Source organism: Suricata suricatta, chromosome 6, assembly GCF_006229205.1.
Source record: "Suricata suricatta isolate VVHF042 chromosome 6, meerkat_22Aug2017_6uvM2_HiC, whole genome shotgun sequence".
NCBI lineage: Eukaryota > Metazoa > Chordata > Mammalia > Carnivora > Herpestidae > Suricata > Suricata suricatta.
The window spans coordinates 131,388,485-131,404,823 of record NC_043705.1 but is presented as its reverse complement, the minus strand read 5'-3'; positions in this window follow the sequence as shown (position 1 = coordinate 131,404,823).

Sequence of the window (16,339 nt, the reverse complement as noted above, 5' to 3'; positions counted from 1 at the left end):
ACCGCAGCAATCTCCTACTTGACACATCCTCCAAGGCAAGGGAAATTAAAGCAAACCTAAAGTCATTTTAAAAAAGCAAAGATAAGCTAACAAAAAACTCTCATGTAACATCAAAAATAAAAAACATAAATAAAAATAAAATATATGAATAAAGTTGGTAAAACTTCAAGGAGAAATAGATCCACAGTTACAGTGTAATATTTCAAAATCCTTTCTCAATATTTACTAGAACAATAAAATAGAAACTAAGATACCAAAGAATTAGAATTATCAATCAACTTGACTAAATTGATTTTTATATTTTGTTCCAGAAAAAAACAGCATAATGCACATTCTTTCCAAATATACATGGAGAGTTTATAAGATCATCCATATTCTAGGTTCTTTCACAAATGTGAGAAAATTCAAATAATATAGTCTTTCTCTGGCCACAATACATGTATATTAGAAATAAGTACCAGGAACATACCTGGGAAATACCTAATATTTGGTAATAAAATGACCCTATCTATTCCACATAACCCATAATAAAGTAATAAAAGAGAAACTAGAGAGTATTTTGAGCTTAATAAAAGTGAAAAGCAGCACATAAAAAGTTGTTGGCTGCAACTATAGTTTTCTTAGATATTTTCAGCTCCGGATGTTCAAGGTAGAAAAGAAGATGTGTCTCTTAGCTTCTGCCATAATAAACCAAAACAGAAGAGGAAATGAAACCCAAAGTAAATGGAAGAAAGAAAATAATAAAGCTCTCTGGAAAAGTTCACACAAATACAAAACGGAGTAGCAATAGAAAGCCATAAACTGGTTCTTTGTGAAGACTCAAAAAAAGTTGGAAAAAGCTCAAATTACAAGAAAAAATAATCAAGAATGAGAGAGGTGATATCACTAAAGAATATATCAATATTAGAAAGATAGTAAAGAAATAACATGAACCACTTTATGACAATAGATTTGATATCTTTGATGAAATGGACAAATGAAAACTAAATAAATAGTAGAAATATATAATAAAAGGAGAAATAAATAGTATTCCTATATCTATATTAGAAATTTAATGTTTTTTAAAAATTTTCCCACAAATAAATGTGCCCAAAGTATGATTCTTTTTTTTTTCAATGTTTATTTTTTGAGAGGAAAGAGAGAGGGGGAAGAAGAACATGAGTAGGGGAGGGCAGAGAGAGATGGAGACACAGAATCTTCTGAAGCAGGCTCTAGACTCAGAGCTGTCAGCAAAGAACCCGCCACAAGGCTCAAACTCAGAAACCAGGAGATCATGACCTGAGCCCAAGTCAGACTCTTAAACTGACTCAGCCACCCAGGCACCCCACAAAGTATGATTCTTAAAAAGCAAAGAAAAATGGGAGTAGTTCAAAGCGCATTTTGTGGGGAGTCAAATGGCTACAGAAAAAATACCAAGAAGAAAATACCAGAAGAAAAACCAAACAGATAGACAAAGAGTGCTAACATAAGCTGAAAAACTTGTGATTCAAATTGCAATAACTAAATAAGTGCAGGTAAAATTCTGAGTGTTATATGCAATTTAGTTTATTATTGCTCTGATTTTTAAAAATGATCTTAGAAAACCCTATTAAATTTTTTAATACAAAACACATGGCATGTGATCACCTTAAACTTTCTAATACTCTATCAAAAAGGTAAGTGGAAAATTACTACAGAATAGTGGTTTTTTTTTCTTTTTTAATAGAGGTTTTAATTTATGTTTTAATTTTTTTCTTTAATTTTTTTTTAACATTTATTTATTTTTGAGAGACAGAGAGAGACAGATCATGAGCAGGGGAGGGGCAGAGAAAGAGGGACACACAGAATGGGAAGCAGGCTCCAGGCTCTGAGCTGCCAGCACAGAGCCTGACACGGGGCTCAAACCCATGAACTGTGAGATCATGACCTGAGTCAGAAGCTCAACTGACTGAGCCAACCAGGCATCCCTAGAGGTTTTAATTTAACACATTTTATTTATTCTTCCTTTAGGACTTCATGATTTGTAATTCTAGGTTAATAATTCACTTGAAACTAAGTTTAGATAGTTGATGAGCTTTCAATATTAATGACTGCAGGTTAGTTGATAAGTTGATAAGTTACAAATGTGTTGAACAGAAGCAGTTAATGATGAACGGGCTGTGATAGCAACACTCCTGTCAGGTGAGAAATATATAGTATACCAGTACGATAAACAATGATATGCAGTGCATGCCATAAAACATATTTGTTCAATCACAACCTGGAAGGGAAAAGTGAAATTAATTATCCCCACATTGTTGGAAATAAATAATGGAAAAAACATATTGCTGAAAGACAGTAGATGTTTTTAAATCATTAATGAACATGGGAGTGATTGCAAATACAGCACTTTGGTTTGGGTGAGCCACTACTCTGAAATGCCAAATCTTTTTTATCCAAACATCAAATGTATTATTTTAGGAATTCCTTCCCTTGTGGATACTTCGGTCCAGGGTAGAACACTTAAATTATTGATTAGATTACTACCAGGCTGTCATTTACAACAGTATCAAGTACACATAAACTATAGTGCTGTGGTGGGAGAGCTTCGAATCTCATCTTTAATGCTATCAGAACAAAGTGCACTTAAGAATCTCACTCCACTCAACCTCAAAGATTTATGAGTTTCCAACCCAAATGCAGCATTGCACTTCAAGTATCATGGGAAATGAATCAGACAGTCAACATTATTTATTTGGGATGGCATTGGCATTGATCCACAGGTGAATAACTAGACCCACTGAGTCTAAACAAGTAAGAAATAGGCATTTCAAGTTCTTAAAATATGAATATTAGTCCAACACCTGGAGGAAAATAATTAATTTCTAAAAGGTTTTTTATAATTAAATATTCAACTTTTTGAAATAAATGTTTGTGGTCTACTAATGTTTGTACAAATCCCATGAGGCCATGTCATCCAAAGTAGCTATCTCCACTTTACACACATTACTTATTTCATTCAATCATCTCTGTGTAGATGCAATGAATTCAATCACTTTAAAAATATTTAGAATTAGCCTGTGGCATTAGCCCTGAGTGATAGCTTGCCTGTTTGCTCGTTTTCTATTACGAGTTAAGAGAACAATTCAAAATGACCAATGAGCAAAGTATTTTGGTATTGAAAAACTGCCATTTTATAAATACAAGTCCTGGAATATAGAGTTTAAAATAAAAAGCAATATGATTTATTATTAATTGATTAAATATTCATTAATATGGTTAGTTTGATTTTAGAAAACAGTTGAGATAAATTGATAAATTGCAATTGCAGAACATTGGTCAAGAAAGGCTAAATCATCGCATGCTGGTTTATAGCATATCAGCATTTACTGCAATACTTACAGTTTTCTGTATTTTCTATTGAAGTGAAACATGGTAAACTGAGCATGCAGGCACAGGTATTTGAATCTATAATTGTGAGCCTAAGAGCAATTTCATCAATAAAAAATAAACTCTAAATCTTTTTCAAGTTTAGAGTTTTACTTCCATCAAAGTAAATCCCAGAATAAGCAGAGTTTAAAAAAATCAAATTTCATTCCTATAAATATGTGGACATTTTAAAATGAGTAACCATAAACTATGATTTTTTAAATGAAAATTATGACACTGTGGGTCACCTGGGTGGCTCAGTCGGTTAAGCATCTGACTTCGGCTCAGGTCATGATCTCACGGTTTGTGGGTTCAAGCTCCACGTCAGGCTCTGTGCTGACAGCTAGCTCGGAGCCAGGAGCCTGCTTCAGATTCTCTGTCTCCCTTTCTCTCTCTGCCCCTCCCCTGATCACACTGTCTCTCAAAAATAAATAAATAAATAAATGTTAAAAATTAAAAAAAAATATGGCACTATAATCACAATGTAAACCTTGATAAATTTTATTACTCATTTTTTATTTTAACACCTGGACAATAACAGCAACATTTACAAATTAACCAGAACAATGACTAAGATAATAATAAAAACTTTAAAAAATTAGAAATACAAATGATAACCTGAGAAAATAATTTAACCAGATAGAACAGACTGAAGGCTAGTTTGCTGAAAATGCAGGTGAACTAAAGATGGTAAGAGATATTGAAGTAATTTCTTGTAAAGTTTCTTGTGCACACCCACATACATATATATAAGTGGTTATAAAATACATGGAAAATGTTTAGAGCCATTAATAATTAAATGATGGAAACTGAGAAAACAACAACGGAATGCTATTTTTACCTATCATATTAATTAACTTTATTTTAAAATGTTTAATAATTCTCTTTGGTGTATAACTGTCATTCTAGCATTGTCTACAATAACAAAGATGTTAAATACCAAACTTTAACAACAGTCACATCAGCAGATGTCACTATGTCAATGGCTTTGGAACCTACCACCCAGATCTCCCTTGCTCGCATTCACCTCGTAGGTTGGGGCCACATGCTTACAGCTCTCTAATGTCCATTTATGATACCCCCAGTTGTAGGGAAGAAAATATCAGTCTCTAATCACCTAAATGCATATATGTTGTGAAGAGATTAAGTAAAAAATTGAATATGAATCATACTGGATTCATTGTGACATAATATTGTCAGTAGGAAATACTAAAGACTCCACCAAAACGCTGCTAGACCTCGTAAATGAATTCAGTAAAGTTACAAGATACAAAATCAATACATGAAAATCAGTGGCATCCAGAACCAAACTGCTTGAATTAGTGTCTCAGCCACAATTCCTAGCTTTTGCAGCCTCATTCACAATAGCCAAGATATGGAAATGACCCGTTTCCATCAACAAATGAATGGATAAAGAATACATGCTGTGGGTGTGGGTGTGTGTGTGTGTGTCCGCACACATGCACACATGCCTTTGAGTGTGATCGAATTTTAATGAGCCATGAGAAGGAAATCCCGTCATTTGGGACAACACAGGAGGCACCTTAGGGCACTATGGCAAGTGAAATACATCAAGCAGAGGAAGATAAATACTGCATAGCATCACTTATACATAGAATCTGAAAAAACTTCAAACCCATGAAATGGAGAGTAGAAATGTGGTTGCCAGTGACTGGGAGCAGGAGAAATCGGGGGAGGTTTGTAACAGGGTCTATAATTTCAGCTATAAGATAAATAAGTTCTGACGATCTAATGTAAAACCTGGTTGATAACACTGCACTATGTGCTGAAATTTGCTTAGAGATTAGAATTTGGTTCTGTCTCTCATATACATACTCTCTCTCTCTCTCTCTCTCTCTCTCTCTCTCTCTCTCTCTCACACACACACACACACACACATCAATATAAGAGGTGATGGATGTGTTAATTAAGGGACAGAATCCTTTCATAATATATACATGTATCAAATCACCACAATATATACTTTGATTTTTTAAAGTTTATTTATTTTTGAGTGAGACAGAGAGAGATCACACACAAGCTGGGTAAGGGACAGAGATGTGGAGGAGACACAGAATCCGAAGCAGGCTCCAGGCTCTGAGCAGTCAGCAGAATCTGACGCAGGGAATGAGGTCATGAACCGTGAGATCTTGACCTGAATGAAGCACCCAGGCAGCACACAATATACACTTTAAATATTTAACAGTTTTAAATGTCAGTTATGACTCAATAAAACTAAAATTAAAAACTACAGAAGGATCAATTATAAGTTATGTTTATATAACAGCTTCCTAAGCATAAACACAATTTGCCAGGTGAATAAATTATGTAAATATCCCTAACAACATGTGTAGTTATTATATTCCTTTATACTACCTACTTGCTAAGAAAAAGAAATAATATGATTTTAGTATTCCAAGAGAAATAAGAAGTAGTTTGGCACATCTGGGTTTATAATTTAATAATCATTACAAAAGATTGTGATTTCACTCTTGGTGTTAAAAATAGAAATCCAATGATAACATTAGTTTATGGTTTGGGCTTTGTGAGTCTCTGAATATATGAGAATATATTCTTTGAGACTTGTTGTTTTGTTGTGAAAATTTCATTATAAAATATTTTCTGTACTCAAAGCTGAATATAAGAGCAGCTGAATGTAATTAAATGTGTATAGATCAGAGAATTCCTAAGTCAATGTTAGAGTACCATGTTAGAAAACAACAAACTTAGATACCACACACTCTCTGACATTCAGCCGGTGTTTGAAAAACTATGGAATGAGGGGACTTGCACAGCTCAGTGGGGTAAGTGTCTGACTTCGGCTCAGGTCATGATCTCAAGGTTCTGTGTTCAAGCCCCGCATCAGGCTCTATGCTCAGAGCCTGGAGCCTGCTTCACATTCTATGTGTGTGTCTCTCTTTGTCCCTCCCCTGTTTGCACTCTGACTTTCTCTCTTTCTCAAAAATTAAAAAAAAATTAAAAAATAAAAGGAAAATATTTTTAAAAATTATAGAACGAAAGAGCATTGTATTTTGTACAGTGACATTGTTACACGTTCTTTGACATTTTTTTCCCATTAAGCAGCGGAGTCTGGCTTCTCTCCTTTGAATGTGAACTGGCCAGTGACTGCTTTGACCAGTAGTACAGTGTGGCAGATGACTTTACACCAGTCCTGGGCCTGGTGTTTAAGAGGACTGGCAGTTTCTGTCTTGGAACCACATAAGGTGATGTAAAATATCTGAGTACCCTGAAGGAGAGCTGGCATGGGGATTCTGGATCTGCCGGGAGAGCGGGGCCCCGTTAGGCCTATACTTCCGGTCATTCTGCAGAGGCGCTGGCTTTGTGTGTGAAGCCATCTTAGATTTTCCTGACCAGACATCCTGTCGACTGAAGGCTACTTAGAATTCTAGCGAACTCCACATGGAGTTGAGCAACCACCCAGGTAAAATTCTGACCCAGAACGTCTTCAAATGTAGCAAAATTGTATTGTTTTAATCCGCCAATTTCTATGATAGTTTTTTAATGTAGTAACAGATAACTAAAGTATTGTTTCACTTACAAATGGAATTTTCTACTTAGGATTTTCTTCAAATACATTTCAGCAATGCATTACAAATGTATGGAAATGTGAAAGTTTGCAAGCTTGAAGAAAAACAAAACACAAACATATCTGCAAAGTAAAAAAAAAGGTTCAATTTTTTGATCCTTATAAATAGATTTCTATATTTATATATATCCCTAAAAATATAGATCCCTATAAATGCATATGTCTACTTACCAAGTGCTTTTATGGCCAAGAGAAGGGAAAGTCCTTATTCTTGGACCAAATACTTCTTAAAACCTAGCCCAACACAGGTCTCTAAGAGCCCAGCTAACCGAACTCTGAAACGATTGCTTCAAAAATACATTTTTTTCCTCCTTTGTCGAAGGAAAGTATCTGGCAGAAGTTCCGCTAACAATCAAATACTGCTCCTAGACAACCAGGAGACAAGATGAAATTTTCTTTTTAGCCAGAGATAAAATAAATATTGCAAAAATCAAAGTAAATCATATGATGTATGATATACTGGAACCAAAAATTGCCTGTTCTGTCTTTATAAAATATATCTCATCGGTCGACTTCAGAGCCTTCATTATCAAAGAGCAAAAGAGGTTTCTCCTTGGACCAGCGTTAGAACGTCTTTTCTCGTGGATGTGTAGCCAATGCACAATAGCCATTTTTGCTTTTCTGACAAATGTTTCCCTGGACATAAGTGACATATATTGTATTTGTTGGTTCACTCTAAAATACAAATTGAATCATCTTCTGCATCCTCGGTCTATCTAGAGAGTTATTAGTGTAGTGATTCAGACCTTGGCACCCAGAGCCAAAATGCTTGCGTGAGTGCCTCAGCCACAATTCCCAGCTATGTGTCCTTGGAGAAGTCATTTAATGTGTCTGTGCCTCAGTTTTCTTCTCTATAAAATACTTGTCTCACTGAGCTGGCAGCGGGGAGAGAGGATTGTATGATTTTATACATGATAAATATGTACAAAATGTTTGACACAATGTTGATACTTGGCAAATGTTAGCTATCATCATTATGTTCAGATATTTTTCTGTTCACAAAATATCATATTTTTATTTAAATTCATATAATAATGCCTCATTGTAATGGCTTATATTTGATATACCCAATGGATATAAATCTGAGTTTTTTTAAATTTTAAGTGTGTAACCAATCTCACTTTTTAATAATGTTCTTAATATAAATTTTTATAATTTAGATTTCAGTATCAAAGGGCATGCATGATTTTAAGACTTTTGATACACATAGAAAATATACCCTCTGGGAAAATGTGTATTATTTATACTTCCTGCCATTTAAGAGAGCATCTATTTTTCAAAACAGTTCCAAAACCATGTAATATCAGGCTCGGTATTTTTTAATAGGAAGAGTTAAAAACAGATACATCATTTTTGCATTTGCAAGCAGGAATTTGAAACAGAAATTTGTAGTAAGATCAGTGCATTTTTATTAGAGAGTTGAATTTATTAATTTTTGAACCAACAGGCCATGCATTCCCACTCCCCTCATTTTCCTATTTGGATGTTAGTACCTTTCCATTTGTTTATAAGCTAACTAATTGATTTGCCTGCAAACTTTAAAAAGTTGGCTCTAAAGGGAGCAGCAATGAGTTGCATATTAAGAATGACACCATTTTTTTTATTTTTACCAATTTTACATGAAAACCAACTTACATGAAAGAATTTCTGAGAAAAATAAACAGTAAATATTATAGATATAAATTAAGCATCATACTATCAAAACATTTGTTCTCTGTTATCAGAGTTCCCACAAATACAAATACTTTCCAAATAATTGGGAGTTTTCCTTCCATATACGGCATCTTGAAAGCTAGGAGGTGGTCATGACATCAACGTCTATTGCCTCTCCTGACTCCCCAGCCATTTGTCTTCTTTACCGCTTAGTATTTCTCACCGCTGTTTCCCGCCTTTCAACTTCCCACCACTCCCCACCTACATGTCCTCCCGAAAATTGCGTTTCCCTGAATCATTCTAAGATAGGTTCATGTTTATCGCTTGTACAAGGCAAAGTAGTGTATTAAGAATGAAAGTCAGATGAAATGTGAAACATTTTAAAATTGATTTTCTTTTATATTTAGATGGATTTTTCACTTTATAACAGTTTTAGATTTATAGAATGATTACAAAAGTTGGGGCACCTGTGTGGCTCTGTAGATTAAGCAACCAACTCTTGATTTGCGGTCAAGTCATGATGTCCAGATTGGTGAGTTTGAGACCCGCGGGGCCTTCTTGAGACTCTCTCTCTCTGCCTCTCGCTCCCCCTCTCAAATAAAGAAATCAAGAAAAATCTAATTAGGTGGAAAGTCAATGTTCATTCATTGAAAAATGCTATCTTGTTATATGTTTAATTTTCCATCCGATCTATAGTTTTAAGGCAATTCTAGACAAATTCCAGCAAGCTACCTTTTTTGTAGATGTTGACAAATTTAAGCCTAGGATACTTAAGTATGGGCTGTGTGTGATGAATTCCTTCCAAAGAGGAGAGGAAAGGAGTGGGGAAGAAGAGTAAAAATGTTTACAGTAAACAAGTCTGACAAACACTACTTCTGTCACATGGTTAGCAAGATCAAAGGTGGTAAATCGTAAAAAAAATTATGACTTCCTTTTTGATGTTTGACCATTTTATATCTTTTAAGCCGTAGCTTTCTCTTCTGGGAAAGTTGATAGGAAAAGCTTTGGGTCCTTTCTTCCAGCTGGGTCGGGGATTCGAACCATGGGAACCCCTGCCTTTGTGCGAATCTTCACCCCAGCATCACCGCTTACCCACAATGAAAACCTCAGACTAGTCTGTCTTCCTGTTCCCTCCTGCCTTTTTCTGACAACTGTGGACATACTGAGTGCTCTTGCCAGGGACCTCACCTATGTAGCTCTCATCACCCTTTCATGTGTGTCTAATTATGTCTTTCTTTTATCTGAGTTTTATAGTTTTGGCATATTGATCAGGTACATATTTTGTTAGATTTATACATAAGTATTTCATTTTCTGATACTATCATAAATGGTATTTTGAATTTCAAATTTTAATTTTCAGTCGTCATTATTGTTATGTAGAAAAGCAGTTGCTGCTTGTTAATTCCAGGTTTTTGTTTGCATGAGCAGGGGAATGGGGGGCAGTGCTCAATCTCAGGACCCTGGGATTATTACCTGAGCTGAATCAGGTAATATGCAATTCCTGTTTGCTGGGTAATTTTTCTACACCTTTAATTATTTTAATCCACTCTCTCCATGCTGACATGAATCTGATGAGAAGTCCACTGTAATTCCTATCATTTTTCCTCTATAAGTGAGGTATCCCCCCAACCCACCTTTTTGCAATATTTTCTCATTGCCTTTGGTTTTCTACTATTTGATTAAGATATGTCTAGACATAATTTGATTAATTTATTTATTGAACTTCAAACTCCTCAATGTTCCTAAGTTTCTGGATGTATGACTTCATGCATGCTGTTAGTTTTGCAAGTTTCTCAGCCATTGCATTTTCAAATATATTTTTCCCAGTGTCTCTTCTCCTTCTGGTGTTCTCCTACATATATGTTAGAACTTTCCAAATCTTCCCACAATTCTGTCCTATCTTTTTGAAGATTATTTCTTTTTCTTTGTATTTCAGATTGGGAAGTTTTGATTGACCTATTTTGAAGCTTACCAGTTCTTTTGTAGGTTTGTCCAGTCCTAGACTTGTATCAGACAGCAGCTGGGTTAGTATTTGTTGAAATTACTTGGCAAATAATATTTTTGAAGTTCAATATACCACTTCTAGATCCATATAAAATATTACACATAGATCAAGTTATTTGAGGCCAAGGATTTTGTATAGTTTCCCCCTATTTCCCATAAATCTAAAAGAATTCTTGATGCATAAGAAGTGAAAAATAAGAATTCATTTACTGGGTGACTTAAAGTAGATATAAGTACATTATTATTTAAGAGTAAAAAAAATATATAATACTTGAAAAAAAAAAGATTTGACAGTCAAACAATTATTGCAAGACCAATATTGGCATAATGAAGTGTGTGACCAATTCTTAGGACTGAACTTTGGGTTATTTTCCCAATCAGTATAAAATCCTCAAGTTCCTCACCCCACCCTCTTCACAACAACACTAATTTTAACACTTTTGTGATGGTGAAACATTTTACTAAAGTATGAGTTAATGGATTTTGTGTGTGTGTTTCATTTTACATGCCACAAAAGATATAACAAAACCACTCCAGCAAAATCCTTTGTGCCATTCCCAATTTTCTCTATAGAAGAGCCTCTCATCTTCTATTCTGGGCACTTATCTCATATATATATATAATTTTCTACTCAACCTGGCTATAGGTACCCTCATGTATTCATTAATACTAAGTGATGTTTGAAGCAATAGGGAACATTTCTTCCCCCCATTCATTAATACATAAAGTTAGCTTTTCATAAATACTCTTGTCTCTGTGTATTTTATTTTATCAGAAAATTCACTAAATGCTGTTCTTGTAGGAGAGTTGTTTCCTATGCTACATTTAGTCAAGTTTGAGAAATAACAGACATGCTATTCTTCAATGTCTTTTAAATTTAATCAGGTGTAGAAATTCTGTTCTATGAACAAACAATTTCAAACTCTAGACAAGATGAAAACAGAAGGTAAACATACAAAGTAGAGATCAATCAAATCCCTTCTGGCTTATTTTAACACAGCTGTTAATAAGCTTTGTTTAAAAAATAAAGGAAAATGCTAAACTGGTCATAACCAGATTTGTTACACACAAACAGGAAACTATAGTTATTCTAATTATGATATCATAATGACTGATTTGAGTAGATGAGTGACATAGATGATTTCATTTTAGGATCACCCTGAGTTTTTTTATTTTTGTTTTTGTTGGTTTTTTTTTTTTTTTTTTTTTTTTTTTTTTTTTTTAGAGAAAAGTGGAGGGTACTAAATCTGGAAGGAAGTAGATCAGTTGTGAGTGTATTAAATAATGCAGATGAAAGGTAGTGGTGGCAGTAGAGAAGGTGAGAAGGTAAGTTATTGGATTCCCATTATATTTTGATGCTCTCCCAACAGATTCTAATGGATAATGATACGGAGGTAAAAGATAAAAAGTGGTTTTAAAAATAACTCTAATATTTTTCAATTTGAGAGAGTGAAATGAAATTATTGTTCACTGAGATGGCCAGGAATGGGCAGAACACTTTTGAAGGGTAGAAGATATAGTCATTTTAGTATGTGATAGTCTCTTTTTAAAATGCTTACTGGATATCCAAGTAGAAATATTGAATAGATAGTTGGAAATGCAAATTTCTTTTCATGGAAGAGGAAGTGCCCTTGCCAAATATATACACTTAGAAGTATTCATTAACTTCTGGTATTCTGAGATATGTGACTGATTGATGTTACAATCTTACAACAAAGGAATTAAGTTTAAACAAAGAAGCCTCTGTAGTTTTTAGCTGACAGGAGATTCTTTTATTGAACTAGACTCTTTTGTAGCCATTAGAATGATGGAGTCTTAGCATAGCAAAATCCAAATGACTGTATTTAACTGTCAAAATCAAAGTAATCAAGATCAGAATGTCTGCAAAATATTGAGCCACAGGAACATGTTAAAATATCTATAGAAATTCAGATATTTAGGCAGTTCTCAGTTAATAGTTCTCAGATGTAGAACTCATCTATCAAAGAAGATAGTAGTTCTCCATGAGGAAAGACATTGCAATACAATGGTTAGTGTATCTGTGTATTTTCTTAGTCCTTCTCCCTTAAAATCATGGCCACTTCTTAAAATAACCACATTCTGGGAAAGAGCAATTTACAGCTGGTAGGGACTACAGATTATGTGGTCTGAGTTTATGCTCAAATCCTTGAACCCAAAACATCACCATGAACCCCATCTTAATGAAGTGGCATAGAGCCAATGGGGCCTTGGTTGAGGTCTATCTCAGAATAGGCTCACTGAAACCAAGAAGCAGAACTAATTATTCTTTCTGACCTAAATCAAAATCAGAATGGGCATGTTTAGCAGTTATGTCCTTTACATTGGTTCTTCCATTAAAAAAGGCAAATTGAAGTTCCTGGAACTTCCACAATACAGTATCACTGCTCCTGGCCTATATAGGAAATTAAAAAAGAAGGTAGTATTCCAGAGGAATAGCAGAGATTACTGATACTAACAAAGACTTCAAGAATGTTGGTGAATGGATTCCATGATATGCACATTTAATTATATCCACATTGAACATGAAGCAACAGTTCATGATTCTGTACATTTCTGAAACTAATGGCCATTTTTAGGCACCGGCCCCAGTTGGTAGAATGTGTGGGTCAATGGTCCAGGAGTGGAGGGAACAAGAACACTGCTCACTATCACTTTAGGAATTTGTGCTTCACATTCTATCAGGAGACATAAGAATTTCGTTGAACTTACGGTTACAGTTGCCATCTGTTTTCTTTGGAATCTTCATACCAGTAATTTAGGAGGCATAAAAGGGAAAACCCAAACAGCAAATGTATGACCCTGATCATCCTGGGAAGGTAGGATTGCTTCACTGTTATATAAAATGCACATGGAAGAGTATGTTTGACACTCAGGTGAAACACTACAGTGCTTCTTATTTTCGTTGTGCAAGTAGAACAACCACAACCTGATAAAATCATGGTCACTAGAGTCTCAGACCTCTGTGGATTTCTTCTAACCAAGGCACTTAGGCCAACCATTTAAATACTAGGCAATTTAAATGGGTGGTAGAGAAGGGAAATGTTGGTATCAGTTAAGGTCTCAGAACTAACTGGAGCAGTGAGGGCTGTAGTTCATCCCATTAACCCTCTCTTTAACAGACCCCATGATTCTGATGCTCCAGAATCCTAGAGTAACTGTGCCTGGATGCAGTGAACTTAGAACAGAGTAAATGTAAGCAAGACAGGAGGGAAGCTGTGGTAGTTGCCTGTTGTTCCTCTATCCACCATCTCGGTGGTTGTTAAGGGCTGGTTGCTAATGGCTCATGGCCATTCCCTTGATCAGGACATTGCCAGTGGCTGAAAAGAACTTCCATACTCAGGAGGACCCATTCCTTCACCAGGGGTATCCTGCTTTCAATATTGAATTTTATCAGAATACAGAAGGCCAACCACATTGCTTTAAAGTAAAGTCAACTTTGATGTGAGTTATGACCCAGATTCCCCAGTGAATAAAACCAAAGGTGATTTATCTGAGACTATATGTTTTTCTTGTCTTGTACCCATTTGCTATAACTATATTGCTTTCTTCAGTCTTACAGATATTTCTCCTTAAGTGGATGCCCTCAGCAGAGCACATAAGATTGTATCTCTACTAGGAATACTACTAAAAGCGTCTGGAGATACAGATTCATGCATATAGATAATAAGTCCCGTGTTACATTAAATTTTCAAAAAAAAATGCAAACAACCTACATGTCTAAATAGAGAAACAGATAAAGTAAGAATGCATCATATATTATGGTGTTATATAACTTTTATAACAAAGCAGGAAACAATAGCAAATCCAAAAGTAAAATCCTTGGAAACTCATTGTCTCTGAGATAATGAACAATTATCACTAACACACTAGTTTCATTTTATTGTTTCTTTTTTTCTCAGATACCCAAAACATATTCCACAAATATTGATATCTGGGCCATTACATTGATCATTTTAATAGGTTAAAGTGTCTATGTTAAAAACTGTTTCACAGCAAGAGCGTTTATCTCTTTTCATTTTATGGCAAGAAAAAATGAGAGGGGAAAACTTTTACTTGCTATTCAGAAGAGGAACACATGATTAAATTATTACAAGAGATCTTTACTTCAATGTGATAGTTAAGCAAGGCTTTTGTTTTCCTAACCACATATTTTATTTCCCTGACAGCATAGTATATGTGTAAATAAAATACATTTATGTTCAGGTGACTGGGTTTTATAGTTATTGTTTAATTAAATTTGAATTCTTTCTTTAAAAGATGTTCATATTTCTATTTGCACATTTTTCTTTCTCAAAGAGCAACTTTAAGTCACTGGTTTTCAGACAGAAGGGATTTTATGTACTTGTTTGTGTGTACAGTGTTTTGAGAAACTTTGTGGCGCAAAAAAAAGCTCTATTTATTTTTAATGATATTATTTCTGAATGGGAAGATATATCTCCTTGTATATTTATATATTTATATATATAATATATTATATATATTTATAAATTCAAGTACTACAGGAGAGACTAATGTTAGATAAATGCCGGATAAACAGATAGATATGTAGATAGCTAGATGAGAGAGAGAAGAGAGAAAGAGAGGAGAGAGAGAGAGAAACTACAATCCACATCACAAATATTTCTGAAGGAATTTTTTTCCTTGCCAAATATTTTTAAGAATGCTTAGTTTAGGGGCACCTGGGTGGTTCAATTGGTTTCAACTCTTGGTTTTGGTTTAGGTCATGATCTCATGGCTCATGGGTTCAAGTCCCATATGGGGCTCCGAGCTGACAGTGCAAATCCTGCTTGGGATTCTCTTTCCATCTGACCCTCCACCACTCCCGCTGTCTCTCTTACTCTCAAAAATCAATACATAAACTTAAAAAAAAAGAATGCTTGGTCAAATGACTTTATCTTGGTCTTTGTCCCTGCACCCCTTCTATTTCCCCCTCTCTCCTTCTCTCTTCCTTCCTTCCTTCTTTCCTATTTTAATCATACATGTCCACTACCACTCTCCCTAACTATATGTTATATATTTAGTTTTATAAATAATTGTATAAAAAAAACTCCTTATTTTATTCTCCAGGTACCACTGACACAACATTGGTATGTATGACAAAATTTTACAGAACTTTTGGTGAGAAAAGGATTTATGTGTAGCCTAGGAAATACTCAAATCCATCAGCATTTTGGATGCTAACAATAGAAAGCCACTATGATTAAATTTTTTAAATGAAACAAAAAGAAACTTTGACTGGAAGCTACATTTTAGGCCCCCTAATCACTATATTCATTCCAATGGCTATATTTATTTTGCATGGGTAGGCAGGGTAATGGTCTTCAATAATATTCATATCCTAACCTCTGGAACCCATGACTATACTACTGTATATTCAAAACTATGTTTTGGAGAAATGTTTCAGTTAAAAACATTCCTATATAAAAGGTAGCTACTTTTTTGCATGGACCTCAAGTATATTGTAGTACAGAGGTGGAATTTAAGGAAAGGTATTAAGCAGGCTGTGTTTTAGCTTATGGGCAAGTAATAAATTGTATCATTTATCTTGAATGTATCATAGATAAGCTGCTATATAATGATTGCCACTTCAGATAGCTGTGAAATTAGGTGATTAACTAGTTGTTACTTAACCTTCTAATTTCTGTATAAGTCTAATTACATGAAATA